At 48.6% G+C, this 12,825-nt stretch overlaps 1 long non-coding RNA gene across 1 annotated transcript in view; it reads left to right on the forward strand.

Moving 5' to 3' along the window:
- Window positions 1–668: 668 nt before the first annotated feature.
- The window catches only part of LOC132336271 (uncharacterized), a 44,643-nt gene continuing 32,486 nt past the window's right edge, over window positions 669–12,825 (forward strand). Inside the window, exon 1 of the long non-coding RNA XR_009488838.1 lies at window positions 669–840. This is a non-coding gene — a long non-coding RNA (uncharacterized LOC132336271). The remainder of the gene's footprint in view (window positions 841–12,825) is intronic.

Below are 12,825 nucleotides of genomic sequence, written 5' to 3' on the forward strand. Positions count from 1 at the left end.
AGGGCAACTTTTCTTTGTTGATCTTTCTTCTGCTAATGTATAGTTATTCTATAGTCCAGAGATTCTGCATTACAGTCACACCTTTTTGCTGGAGGAGTTTGATTCATCTGCCAAAATCTAGCAATTCCTGGAAAAGCATCTTTTCCTGTCAGTAAAGAATTTTGTCAGTGAGAAAAAGGAAAAAATGGCCCAGGTTTCTATTTTCCCTTTGAGCTGCTCCACCTGTGCATTGGGCCACACAGCCTTGGTGAGCACAGCGTGGACAAGAAAGGCTGGGCTCAGTGATGTGAGTGACTGCAAAAAGCAGCCTGTGTGTCTTGCTTTGGCTCCCACAGAGGGACTCTCATGGACACAGAGCACCCAGAGAAAGCTCAGCTCAGAAGGAACTCTCAGTAAAGGCTCTTATCTCCAGGATTTGCCACTTATTGCTGAGATGGAATTGCAGAGGGGCAGGAGGGGAGCGATGCCCCTCTGCACCATCACCCCCACCCAGGGCAGCAGTGCTGGAGGAATGTCAGTCACGAGGGGTAATTAAAGCCTTGTAATGACTGTGCAGGATGTGTCACCCTTGCCTGCAGCTCCAGCACCATCTCAGCTCACACCCTTCCCCTCTCTGTGCTCCACCCAAGCTTGGGTTTCCTTCACCCACTCATTGCTTCTGTGCCATCCTTCCGTGGTGGCTCAGAGAGCCTCCCACCCTCTGCTGCCTCTGCTCCCAGCAAGGACTGCTCTGTACACAACGACTGAATGAACCAGTGCCAACTCTAACCCACACTCTGCTCTGTTCCCAGCCAACCGTGCAGGGAGGATAAAGGGCAGGCCCCAAGTGCATCCTACAAGGTGAGCAGACCCAAAAGAGCTGGGCGTGTTTGCAGTGAGCAAAGCTGGGGCCAGCTGCTCTGGCTGCCGGGCTGGGTGGCGGTGGCGTCAGAAGCAGGGGGTGTTTTCCATCCTGAAGCTAAAGAAGAGGTAAAATGAAACAAGTTCAGGATGAGTGTAGAGACCATGGCTTAGGACAGGACCCTGAGTGGGTTTTTCACCTGGTTTGGGATTTACAGCTCTCCCAAACGGGCTTCATTTCCCACCCATAATTATGTGCTTCAAAGTGCATTTTCTGGGCCTCCAAGAATGAGCACTGACCTCGTTCGAGGGAATATAACTTATGTTTTTCTATTCCTTTTCTGTAAAACATAGATTCCTTCTGGGCTTTGATGGATTTAAGAGAGCAATATCTCTTCTTTTCATCATTCTTAATAATGAATAATAAAAATTCTCAACATCATCTATGTTCTAAGAAGCTGAGCACTTCACACAAGTATTTGTTAAACAAGATTTTTTAGCAGGTAATTTTTTGTTGGTTTTATCTACATTAATATTTCATCTGCCAGGTGATTTCTCAATTAATGGGGCATTATGCAGTCCACATATATAATACTGGGTTTCAACTGTATTGAGAAAAAAAAGAGAAAGGTAAAGAGGTAACCAGAGCATATTCAATTGATGAAAAGCTTTGTTGGTTTTGTAGGAGATTCCCCTGTTTTCATCACCTGAACATCTCACTCCAAAACATTTAACTGAATTTTTCATGTGGTTTGCTTTGAAAGTAGACACTTACAAATTGCACAGAATCTTCTGCTTTTTTTTCCCCTGGCTCACTGATTTCCACAATAAATGCACCAGTTGCACAGTTAAATAAATAATGGGTTTTTAACTGCCAGTTCTTCATGCAGCTGAGCTGTGAGAGGTGAGCAGGATGATTGTCTCCACTTGGTGCATCAGCACTGTAATTAAAGCTCAGTGCAAGACTGTGCTGTCAGTCACAGCCCAGTGTTACTGCATCTCATCAGCACCTGGAAGGTTCTTTTGCAATTAAGGATTTTGCATAAGCATAAATAATTGTCCTGTGATGGACAGGAAGGTGCAGCTCTGGTTTGCTAAGGCTGGGTGACAGAAATCATCACCTGGCTCCATTTCCATTTTTTCTTTCTTTAACCAGAATGTTAATTTTTCAGTTGGTTTTTCTTTTTAGCTCCTACAAAGGAAGGTCCCCTCATATCCGGGTTGAAATCTCCACATTGCTTTCTGATGATTGCCTAGAAACTTTGATGCTTCCTCTTTTTCTTTCATCCTTACCAACCTCTGGGTGAACAACCTAAATTTTATTTTCGCCTTGTTCCTCCTCCATGGACCATCACATCCAAGTTGCATGTGATGGCTTCCCCTTCTGCTCACAGAGCACAGCTACAATCCTTCTTTTCTGCCCTGCATCATGGGTGAATTGTAGATTCCTGATGGTGTGTCTGGGTAGGCAGAACCTCTTTGTGCCACACCAGCGAATTCCACCTTCTCTCAGCGTTCTCATCCCCCCGTTCCTGCAGGGATTATCTCCCCATGTCTGGCCTGGATTGTGCTGTGGCAGCGTGTGCTCTGTCCTCCCTTTGCAAGGTGCCCCCTCTCCACCACTTCAACCACCCCCCAGCCCTTGGTGGGTTCTGGTACCCACACCCTTCACACACCAGCTGGGTGTCATATCCACAGCTGCTCCTTTGGATGACACCTTTATCACTTAATTATTATTTTCCAGCTAAGCCCCTTTGGCTTTGTTTGTGTTACCTCTGTGAGCAGGTGGAGCATCTCTGAGATGTCTCCTAAGTAATTGCATTGTAATCCCTGTCACACTGAGAACCTCTGCCCTGCCCTGCTGTCTGTACAAAACCACCTGGGGGAGTGGGATTGCTGCTTGTTGTGAGGGCCAGCATCAGTGGCCAGCTTTCATGTGGTTTTCCTGCCCATCTTCTTCCAGAAATCCCTGGGGTGAGAACCCCCAGGGTTTCTCATGTGCTGGGTCGCTGCTAAGTGGGTTCTGATCCATCACCGAGGCTCACGAGCACAACTGCAGTGCAAATAATGCATCATTATAATTGTTCAGGGTGGCTGTGTGACAAGTGCACTGTGTTCTTTAAGCTGGGCAATCAAATCTTCAGGTTCAGGATATCAGCTGACTGCTCTTTGGTTGTGAAAGAATTATTGTATCACTTGTACCCAGCCTTACAAAACCAGTCAGGTGCATCCTTTCCTTTCTGGCTCTCTCTAAAGTATTCGTTGTGTTTCTGAGTCATAGCCACAGTCCATCACATTAAATGCTTTTTCAGAAGTGACAGCCTCTAATAGCTCTTCCCCTATTGTCCCACCCTGGGCACCATTTGAATCTGTGAGTTTTAAAACCACTTTGAAAATCCCACCCTTTGCCACGGGACTTTAATCCTGCTCACGTTTAGGGAAACAAACCCTTAGATACGATTCAAATATGAACTACAAAAACCTGTAAAAATGCTCACAGCTGTGTGAGTCTTAAGGTTTTGTTCCCTCTTGATTAAATATTTGGGGGTTTTGCTTAACATTCATTAATGCCAAAAAAGGCTTTGATCTTTCTTCCATGAGGGCGTGGAATCTGCCTTTTGTTAGCCAGCACTGAGGCTAAACAGGTACTGAATTACTTCTGATTGCACAGCCAAACCTCTTCAGCAGAAGAAAGATATTTTGTTTACTTACCTAGATCTGCACTAACAGTCAGGTGCAATTTATTTCTCAAGGTATAAAATTTGACAGAGCGGTCAATGCAGCCTCCAAGGGGGCAGGATAAGCACCCTGAATAAAGTGCTCTATAGGTAAGGGAGAGCCACTGAATTACTGTGAGCACAAAACAATTCAAGAAGACAATTCAGAGGAAACTTCTCCTGCCTTTGTGGAGCCACAGATGTGCACTGGAAGGCTCTGAGTCCAGCTCTGTTGAAACAAGCTCTTTCTCAAGTCCTGTAGGTAAGAACTGCTTCTTTTACTGGCTTAGCACACGTGACTTCATTTCATTTCCCCCTGTAGTAAAAATGAGGTTATTAATGCAAAGATACCTCACTGGTTCAACCTCTGAGTTAAAATCAGAAACAGTCAGCAAATCCTGGCGTTACCACAGCAGGACCTGTGAACCCTTCAGCCTCACTCACTTCAGGGAGGGCTCTGTGCTCCTGCAGGTGTGCTGCAGACAGGGCAGCTCCAGCTGCCCCCAGGCAGAGCACGCTGCTCTGTGGCAGGAGCTGTGCCATGGCCTGCAGCCTGTGCAGGGAGCAGCTCCTGGGCTGCTCTTGAGAAATGAGACTGGGTTGGAGTCACACAGGAAATGGCAGAGGCTCAAAGTGCCTCTTTGGGTGTTTAACAGGCTGCTGATCCCTACTGGCAAACATCACTTTAAGTGGCTTTGATTAATCTGTTTCCTAGATCACTCGGGTAAGTCAGCAGGGTACACATGATGTACCTTAGGGGTGTGACACCCTGCCAAAAGCCCTCGTGCACAAACGTGCATTTCACACGTGCAGCAGGGGAGAACAAGTGCATGGACCCTTCTGGGAGCAGGGCTTTAAAGGGGTTTCTCCTTGTAACACTGCAAAGAACTTGGAAAGTGATTCAGGACTGACCCCTCTGGTTCACTCGGAGTCCCCAGGGGGATTAATCTGAGGTTCTCTGATCACACTCTGGAGCAGGGACAGAATGACTCTGTCCTTGAAAATATTCTGGGAACGCTGAGTGCCCGTCCTGTCCCCCCACTTCAGGCTCAGATCAGATGTGTTCAGGTACACGAGCTCTGAGGATTCAATGCTCCTTTGTCCAAAATCACGAGCACAGAGAAGTGATACCAGTGCACACAAATGCCTCTTTCCTGCCCCTCTGCATTGCTGCTCAGCATTTTCACACAGGTCCCCTGCAACACTCCCCAGGCCAGGAATGATGAATACTTGTGCCTCTTTATTCTGGTTTTGTTTGTGCTGCTCAGGGGCTGCTGTGTCAGGACAGAATCGATGCAATCAGCCTGTAAGGGCTGAGCAGCCCATACAATGGAGGCCCCTCGAGGAGCTGAGATCATCCACCCTGACACAGCCACTCAGGCTCACACACTGCTGTCACACAGAAAGGGATCTTGAGCTTGCCAGGAACAAAGCTCAGGATCACATCCAGCAGGCCCACTCAAACCCCTCGAAGAGGATGCTATCTAAATTCCTGAGACTCTCAAGCTGGTTTGTTGGATGCTGTGCATGCAAACAGCCCTTTGATGACACAGTCCCTGCACTGAGGGAAGGGAACTGCAGCTCTTGAGTCACTTGCAAGTTCTTCAAACAAAGCTCTTCTTTCCTTTTTTTCTTTTTTTTTTTGCCTCCACACACTGCTACCCTGTGGTTCTGTGTCCTGTTAGACCAGATTGCAGAAATTCTCATTCCCTTATTCTTGGCCCCTTTATTATTTTCCTCTGAATCACTGCTTTATTTTGGTTGTGTCCCAAAGCAGGACTGTGACATTTTCTGGTTTAAAAATAGCAACTGAGGGGGAAAAAAGTAGAAGGAAGGATTGTTTTTCATTGGTTTTGCTTTCAAAATTGCTGCAAGGTCTGGTGGAGAGCACGGCCATGCAAACACTGAATCAGCAGAAGGGCACAGATGGTGATGTGTGACGAACCCACGGAGTTGTGGCTGCTGCAAGGGAAAGCAGGAACCTCTTCTGCTGGCTTGTGGCTGGTGGAACAGCAATGCAGATGCATGCATGGCCTTGTGCAGTTTGGGAACTGTCCTCTCTGGGCTGCTTTGGGGCACCAGAGCTTTTCAGTCATGGTTTCAAGAATTGTTTCAGGGGATCATTCCCGTGGGTACCTTCTGCTGCAGTGAGTAGCTGTGAACAATACTCCAATAACTCAGCAGCAAGGATTGAAGGGTGTAGAAAGGCTGAGGAAAGGGGCTGTAGAAGGGAAGGTAAAGAAATAGGTGATGTCTAAAAAATAAAAGGGAGTAGGGTGATTATGGATCAGAAATAAAGAGAGTAAAGAAACAGTTTCCCTTCACATTCCAGACAGCTATACAGGGATATGGGTATAAATATGTTTAATCTCCTGCTACCATTCACATTGTAGCAGCCCCTCTGAGTTGCAGTTCTGTCTCAAGACATCTGTGTGCTAACACAGACCAAAAAGACTCTCCCTGCCCTAAATAATTTTTTCTGACTAGTACAATGTGATATTAGCAGGGCTTTGCAGCCACAAGAATCAGCTGTAAAAAGATGTTAAATCTAGGCCACTGCAAAAGAATCTCGTGAAATAAGGGGAGGCATGGAAAAGGAAAGGGAAACAGTCAAGATTATCCCTGGGAAATATGTCCCACTTTTGAGGGTTTTCTTCCTTGTACTCCACTCAGAAAAGGGCACAGGTGAGGATGAACCACAGCACAAAAAATGGCCCCAGGACAGCACGAAAAGCCTCAGCCAAAAGGTTTGTGAGAGCATCCCTGTGGCAGTGCTGTGACAGAAGTGTTCACTGGGATTAGGGGTGATGAAAGGCAGAGTTCGTCCTGCCTGACAGAGGGAACAAAGGGAGTGCACCAAAACCTGCTGTCCTGCCCACTGCTGGCAGCACAAAACAGGATCTGGCAGCAGCAGCAGCCTCTGCTGTGTGAGTTACAGAGGTGTGATGATGGGAAAACACAGCCTGACCCGGGGGCTGAGGGCTCTGACAGATCCCCTCAGGCAGGGACAGACAGGCAGACAGGCTCAGCCAGGGAGCTGGGATCAGCCATGGCTCTGCTGCTGGCACCTGGCTCAGCCAGGGAGCTGGGATCAGCTCTGGCTCTGCTGCTGGCACCTGGCTCAGCCAGGCTCTCTGGTATCAGCCATGTCTCTGCTGCTGGCACTGGCTCAGCCATGGAGCTGGGATCAGCCATGGCTCTGCTGCTGGCACCTGGCTCAGCCAGGGAGCTGGGATCAGCCATGGCTCTGCTGCTGGCACCTGGCTCAGCCATGGAGCTGGGATCAGCCATGGCTCTGCTGCTGGCACCTGGCTCACCCAGGGAGCTGGGATCAGCTCTGGCTCTGCTGCTGGCACCTGGCTCACCCAGGGAGCTGGGATCAGCCATGGCTCTGCTGCTGGCACCTGGCTCAGCCAGGGAGCTGGGATCAGCTCTGGCTCTGCTGCTGGCACCTGGCTCAGCCAGGGAGCTGGGATCAGCCATGGCTCTGCTGCTGGCACCTGGCTCACCCAGGGAGCTGGGATCAGCTCTGGCTCTGCTGCTGGCACCTGGCTCACCCAGGGAGCTGGGATCAGCCATGGCTCTGCTGCTGGCACCTGGCTCACCCAGGGAGCTGGGATCAGCTCTGGCTCTGCTGCTGGCACCTGGCTCACCCAGGGAGCTGGGATCAGCCATGGCTCTGCTGCTGGCACCTGGGCACAGAAAGGCTCTGGGGAGAGCCCCAGTGCAAATGTTTGAGTGGTGCCACTTTGGTTTGCACAGCTCGGGCAGAGCTCAGCTCAGAGCTGGGGGTGGCTGGCACAGTGAGTGGGCTCTGGGCTGCAGGAGTGCAAGGAGAGCACGTCACTGGTGTCACATGTCACATGTCATCCATGTCATCCTGTGTCATCCGTGTCATCCCATGTCATGGCATGTCCCACATCACCACGTGTCACACAGAAGGCACAGAGTGGCAGTCTGACCTGGCCAGGGGTTGCAGGACATCCAGAGCTGCCAGCCCTGCCCTGCCCAGGGTGCCAGTGTGACCCCTGGGCCCAGCTGGTCACTGCCTGGCACAGCCCCCCTGCCCGGGGCTGCCTGGAGGTTCCCCTGGCAGGGCTGGGGCTGCTGCACTCCTGGGCCAGTCATTGTGCATGGCTGTAAAATATCAGCATTTGTTTCTCCTCCAGCTCAGCTCCAGCTCTGCCCTGCTGGGAAATCCCAGTGCAGTGAAGTGAGTGGGGTGCTGTCAGTGAGGAATGGAGCTCTGATCACTCACTTGAAGCAGAATATTTATATCCAGCAGATTTTCCCCCAGTGCATCGGTAGGACCTGGAGGTTCCAGGTGACCTGAAGAGGAGCTGGTTGCCCCCCTTGCTTGCCTCCAGCTGTCCTGAGTGCTTCAGCAGGGTCAGTTCCTGCTCTCCCACCCACCAGCTCTGCCCACAGGCGCTGCAGAGCCCCGCGGCTGCTGCAGGAGTGGGAGCAGATGCTGGGTCAGTTATTAAGTGTCACTTTCAATTCAGCCTGACAAGAATGAGTTAATGGAGGAGCTCGGTTACAATGGCAGACAGGAAAATAAAAGCCACACTGAATCCACTTTCCTTGTCTCCCTTGTTTTCAAAGACAGTGCTCCTGGCATAACACAGAATGCCCTGTTCATTCATTTGCTGATAATGCTGCTCCCTCTGGGGCGAGCCACAGCTCCTTCATGGATATAGAGTAACTTATTCAGCCACAAAGGGAAACCTCTTCCTTCCTTTAAATTGTTCACAGGCTACCAAAGCAGCTACTGACGGTGACCTACATATTGCTGGCTACTTTTCTCCTAATAGCATTGAAAAACCGAGATAACAATCTTGTTTTTTCAAGTGCTTAAGATCTTATTGCTTCCATCCTTGTTTCTGCCAACTAAAACTAGGGTTATATTGTACTGTGTGAGTCTACACCAGGGAATTTTACAAAGTGCTCGACCTGGGTTATGATCTCTATATTTATAGTTATAAATACAAATTAGCAGGTTTAATAAGCCAGACAGAGAGCATCAGACAAAGCTGGTGTTCAGTTTTATCAATGGAAAAGTAGAAATCTTGGACTCAGACCAAGAAGTTCACTGCAAAATGGAATAAGTAAGAGTAGCCTTTCACCTTCTAGTCGAGCTTGGATGAAATTGTAGGGTTTTCTTATCATTTGTTGGGCTGATTTTAAATCACATGGACTCATGTCATTGATTTGTAGGTTCCTGTCTTACACCTTCCCAAAGTTCAGCCCCAGATTGCTCTAAGTGCTTGATTGTGCTCTGAAGTGCTCGAGGAGAGGCTGTGTCTGGGACCACTGTCCTGCAAAAGTGCCTGTGTACATTATTTAATATATAAATAGTACTTCAAGAGACTTGAGAGAATTCTGTACATGTTTAAAATTGAGTACATGTGCAAGAATTTGGAAGAGAGTGTGTGTGTGTTGTCATATGAAGGTTTTTTCCTGCACCCAAGGGTTTTTATGTTTTAGAGTGAGAGTTTAGACAGCCAGAATTTCTACAGACCCTCAGACCCAGCTGTAATTGCAGCGTGGCAAATGGCATGGCAGCATAATGCAGGAACAGGTATGTCTTATTCTGCAAGTTTTCTTCATTCTTCTTGCTCCAAAGCTGTCTTTGAAAGACAATTTCCTAAATGGCTGCAGCTTCCACCGAGGTGCTGCTGAAGTGTTGGGAATTCACAGCTGGGCACAGGGCAGGACCCCTCTCAGCAGTGTCCTCGTGTCCTGTGTGTCCTGGGAACTGCTGCCACCCCCAGATCCTTCTCCACTGCTACTGGAGCACCTTGCACCAGCTTCTCTTCTCTGGCCCTTCAGAGAGCAGGTGAAACCTTTGGGAGATGCCCATCCTCTCTGACCTTTTCTTGCCCGTGTCCTGTCCTTCCAGCTGGCACCCCTAGGCACGCCGTGTTTGTGTCTCTGAGCCTTTCTGGCTCTGTCTGAAGGAGCTGCACCCCTGCACATCTGCTGAGCCACTAACTCAGCATCATGCACAGTGTTACAAGAACCACCTACACCAGTTGCTGCAGGTGGTTCTTCAATTTCAAAGACTGCCTGACAGGACTTCTTAACAACTGCCCTTCAGTTTCCAGCTCAAACTCATTTTCATCTCGTAGTTCATTCTGAGGCTCAGCCCACTGGAGGTTTTTTCTGGGGGCGATGTGCATTCAAAAGCCTGAAAAAAAGCGAATTCTTTTGAAAGCAGCAACACCCCTCATCTCCCTTAGAAGTAAGTACATATAGATTCAAAGCCATGTGCTTTTAAAACTCGCTTTAGTCCCATTCTTCCCTTCCAAGTTGCCCTTGATTTTGCCTCTTTGTTGCTGATTCCTCCCCGCTCCCTTTAGCACTGTCCCTGATTTATGTGTCAGTGCTGAGTGCATCTGATCAAAACGTGGCAAAGTTGCTGGTTCAGCACTCGCAGCAGGGGATGCAGAAATGGGCTGTGTCTGATCCCACTCTGCTCTCCTGCCACAGCCCCGGGAGCTGCCAGCTGGCAGAGGAATTTGGGGAGATAATGACAGGTGCTCAGAGCACAGCCAGGACAGCACGGGTGCAAAACGAGCTCCTCACCCAGCCTGCTCAGACTTTAAAATGAAAAGTGCATTGGTTTCGAGCAACAAGGTGCATGACAGAGTGTGCACGGTGCTGCAAGCGGCAGGAAAAGCGAGCAGGCTCCAGAGCCACGTCTGGGGATGTGATTGTACTAAATTATATCTACATTCACTTCTGCTTAGAATGAAGCAGCTCTAGGAAGCTGAACTAGGTAGGGTGGTGGTTTTTTTTTAACTTCAGCCCAAGAAAATTTTGTGGGAGGAGTCACTTTGGAAAGGTGGGAAAGCCTTTACCCTCAGGTTGCCTCAGTAAGAAGCTCCCGCTGTGATACTTGAAAGCCCAATAGACATGTCTGAATTTATAATACACTCTTGAAGTATTCATTCATAATCCTGTAGGGATTTTCAAAGCCACAAAGAGGATGTATTTCTTTTAACTGGCTACAGGGAAAATATTAGTTCCTGCTCCAATAAACAAATAGTCTATTTTGGTGCAAGAGGAAAAATGTGAAGAGACAGAGCAATGAAAGGGGAACAGTTCTGACACTTTTGGAAGTTCCTGTTTTTCTAAAATATATGATACACCGTGAACTATTTCCCCCTCTTCCTTTACTGCTTGAAACTTCACTGTTATAACCTGCTGCTCCACCAGAGTGAACCAAAGCCACTGCCTTCCCACCAGGTAAACTCTTTAGCCAGATGACTGCAATTAAAGGCAATACTGAGAGAGAAGAAAGGAAAATGGAACAGAAGGACTATTTTGCCCTTGTCTGGTTTGTTTCCCAGTCTCCAGGCATATCCAAAGGAGGATTTGTGGCATTGCACCTATTCTTCATGCACGTCTGTTTGCCTCCACAGCTTTGTGTGGGCTTGTGCAGAGCAGTGAGTGTGGTCAGCAAACACAGGCCTGCAAGAATAGGGCCAGAGTGGTCCTGGGCAGAGCCTGGGAGCAGCAGAGTCCTTATGCAAAGGGATTCTGTTGCCATCAGGTGAAAACTGAGCTTTTGTTACTGAAAAAAAAGAGTAAAATAGTAGTAATTTCTAATCAGTCACTCAATTCCTATCCCCTGTCAGCACAGAACTCCTGCAGACTTCTACCTCTCTTGCAGCATGCTGAGACAAGCCCTTAATGTACCCCGTGGATGCTGGAATTTCAGCAGTATCCATCCTTTGTGCCTCATGTGCACATGAAGTGAATTTCATAAACAAGCACAGCCCCTGGCTAGCAGCTGAGCTGCTTGCAAACACTTCATCCCCAGCTCACACTGGCATCTGAAAGAGGGGCTCCCTCCCACTCTCTCTGCTGTTGTTGTGAATGATGAGATTTGCTTTTAGAAATAGGGACACATTTCAATTTGTTCTTCAACTTCTCTTCTTTGTCTTTTCCATACCATTTGATATTCTGTTCTCCAGATGAGGGACAAGGGCTGCTTGAAGGCAGCAGCCAGGGGAGGAAATGAGAAAGAGCAGTTCACCTGAGGGCAGCCAAAGGCAGCCTAGAGCAGGCCCGGTGTAAATTCACCCATTTTGGTGAGGAGAACACAAAAAGCTCCACTCAGAAGAGAGTGTGCAGCACCCTGTTCCTGCTGGAAGCAGCAGTGAATCCTGTGATGAGTGTCTGAGATCAGGACCCAGCTGAACCTGTTATGTGCCCACATTTCCTGTAGCACAAGCTGGTTTTGCTAGAAGTCTGTTAATCCATTGTGGAGCCAATCCAGTTTTGTTCAGCTTGTGAAATCAGAGCCTGACGTGGAATAGATGCAGATCATCCTATGTGCCCACATCAGAGATCCTTCCCAAGATACCCATCTAAGAGAAGATACTGGAGAGAGTATTACCCTGCCTGAATAACTACTGGGTTTAGCTGCTCTGAATTACAAAAGCCTTCCCTGCAAAAGGGAACTCAAGTTTCCCTGGATGACCATGCTTTAATTATACACCAGAACAGGGCCAGCATTCTTATTGTTGTGCTGTAATTGTACATTCTGTCAGGCTTGATGAATTAACGTGCGCTGCTGCCAGTGTGAGGGAGCACAAACAAAGGTCCTGTAGTCACCAAAATAAACGTGACATTAGAAAAGCTTGGGGCAGCACAGGGGAAATTGGTGGGCTAAGCTGAGCACTGAAACTCCTTATCAACAGAGGGCAAGGTTTGTTAAATTTACAGTAAATAACAAAGCAGCCAGCAGGCAGGTGGAGGCTGCAGACTGCAGCGTAAGCACTTCAAATTCACCACGGCAAATTCCCTCTGCCGTCTGAGCTCCCACCGCCCAGCCTGCCTCACCTGATTGAGGAGCTGAGGAACAGCAGGGTCTTATCTTGGGAAGTCACTCTCAGCTCAGCTGGGAGCAGCACTTCCCTCGACAAACACATTAATTGGAGCCCGTGTCCCTGCTCCACACGTGCAGAACTCGCAGGGCTAATGGGAGCTCTGCAGGCTTGTCAGCCTGCTGCCAGCATCCCTTCCTGGGCTCACTGCAAGCTCAGCTGCCTTTCCTTGTGTGCACGCTCATCAGCAGCTTCTTCTCCTGCAAAATGATGGTCTGACTTCTCCTGCAGGAATGCAGGCACTGAGATGAAACCTGCTCTGTCAGCTCCAGGTTCAAAATGTCCAAAATGTCATTGCTGGCCGTTACAAAAGACAGAACCAGGCACTTGGCTTTGAGAGATTCTCATTTGCAGCACTTTATGAATTAGGA

The sequence above is a fragment of the Haemorhous mexicanus genome, chromosome 19 (genome assembly GCF_027477595.1).
Source record: "Haemorhous mexicanus isolate bHaeMex1 chromosome 19, bHaeMex1.pri, whole genome shotgun sequence".
In the NCBI taxonomy this organism is placed as follows: domain Eukaryota; kingdom Metazoa; phylum Chordata; class Aves; order Passeriformes; family Fringillidae; genus Haemorhous; species Haemorhous mexicanus.